The following is a 2,500-nucleotide window of genomic DNA, read 5'->3' on the forward strand; positions in this document are numbered from 1 at the left end:
GAATTCAGGAGATTCCTACTGTCCCTATTTGCGAAGAGCCGAAACCACATATAAAGAGCCAAAAGGCCGAAAAAACGTATATTTGCATATAAAAAAAACTAAATTTGGTTAAACGGCGGGCATAAAAATGATTTTATTTACGTAGCCAAATGCATCGTCATCTTATTAGTGACGCGCAAAAAGGAATTCAGGAGATTCCTACTGTCCCTATTTGCGAAGAGCCGAAACCACATATAAAGAGCCAAAACGCCGAAACCACGTATATTTGCATATAAAAAAAACTAAGTTTGGTTAAACGGCGGGCATAAAAATGATTTTATTTACGTAGCCAAATGCATCGTCATCTTATTAGTGACGCGCAAAAAGGAATTCAGGAGATTCCTACTGTCCCTATTTGCGAAGAGCCGAAACCCCATATAAAGAGCCAAAACGCCGAAACCACGTTCATACAAGTAAAAAAATTTCATATAAATACTAAATAATTTTCATATAGATACTAAGTTTATGAATTCATACAAGTAAATAATTTTCATATAAATACTAAATAATTTTCATATAGATACTTAATAAATTTCATATAAATACTAATTAATTTTCATATAGATACTAAGTTAATGAATTCATACAAGTTAAAAATTTTCATATAAATACTAAATAATTTTCATATAGATACTAAGTTTATGAATTCATACAAGTAAAAAATTTTCATATAAATACTAAATAATTTTCATATAGATACTAAGTTAATGAATTCATACAAGTTAAAAATTTTCATATAAATACTAAATAATTTTCATATAGATACTAAGTTTATGAATTCATACAAGTAAAAAATGTTCATATAAATACTAAATAATTTTCATATAGATACTAAGTTTATGAATTCATACAAGTAAAAAATTTTCATATAAATACTAAATAATTTTCATATAGATACTAAGTTTATGAATTCATACAAGTTAAAAATTTTCATATAAATACTAAATAATTTTCATATAGATACTAAGTTTATGAATTCATACAAGTAAAAAATTTTCATATAAATACTAAATAATTTTCATATAGATACTAAGTTTATGAATTCATACAAGTAAATAATTTTCATATAAATACTAAATAATTTTCATATAGATACTAAGTTAATGAATTCATACAAGTTAAAAATTTTCATATAAATACTAAATAATTTTCATATAGATACTAAGTTAATGAATTCATACAAGTTAAAAATTTTCATATAAATACTAAATAATTTTCATATAGATACTAAGTTAATGAATTCATACAAGTTAAAAATTTTCATATAAATACTAAATAATTTTCATATAGATACTAAGTTTATGAATTCATACAAGTAAATAATTTTCATATAAATACTAAATAATTTTCATATAGATACTAAGTTAATGAATTCATACAAGTTAAAAATTTTCATATAAATACTAAATAATTTTCATATAGATACTAAGTTAATGAATTCATACAAGTTAAAAATTTTCATATAAATACTAAATAATTTTCATATAGATACTAAGTTTATGAATTCATACAAGTAAAAAATTTTCATATAAATACTAAATAATTTTCATATAGATACTAAGTTTATGAATTCATACAAGTAAATAATTTTCATATAAATACTAAATAATTTTCATATAGATACTTAATAAATTTCATATAAATACTAATTAGTTTTCATATAGATACTAATTTTCATATAAGTACTAAGTGTATGAATTCATACAACTAAATAATTTTCATATAAGTACAAAAAATTTAAAAAAAAAAATAAATGTTAAGCTATTTTTGATGTTGTAATATTTCTTATAAGCATAATGCTCATAGAAAATGATATAAATTACTTGTATATATATGAATTTAAAACTTTTATATGGTTAAAAAGATTTTCTCCATACGATTTCCGGTTGGTGAGGTGTACGTGGCAGAAAACATATATGTTGTATGAAACTTCAACATTAGTACTTGTATGAAAATTTTAATACTTGTATGAAATTGCATACTTAGTACTTATATGAAAATTATTTTCATATATTTATAAAAGTATTTAAGTGTAATATATAAATGAGAGCAAAAAAATTTATTCCTGGTTTGCTACAGTTGGTTTAAATAGAAATAATTTTGTTAATAATGAAATGTTATTAATTGAGATTATTCTTCTATACCTAACATAATGTAGTCGTTTTTTTTTTAATTTAACTTTTTTTGGGGTTTGTTCTTCTATTCACATAAAATATATGTGGGTAAAGAATAAAATTCAATAAAGTTAAATATTTATATTATTACGCTCGAATACTTTCATATCATATATGAAATAAAATGAAAAATAATTGAATTGAAATTATTAATTTCAAATCAAAAGAAAAACGTATATACTCTTAAAAAAAGATATATACACTATATGCATTGAAATAAAGTAAAATGTATAAAAAATGATATTATTTGAAAGTTTAACAAATACAAGAAGAAACATCGTCCTTAC

This window comes from Zeugodacus cucurbitae, unplaced genomic scaffold (assembly GCF_028554725.1).
Source record: "Zeugodacus cucurbitae isolate PBARC_wt_2022May unplaced genomic scaffold, idZeuCucr1.2 ctg00000100.1, whole genome shotgun sequence".
Taxonomy (NCBI): Eukaryota; Metazoa; Arthropoda; class Insecta; order Diptera; family Tephritidae; genus Zeugodacus; species Zeugodacus cucurbitae.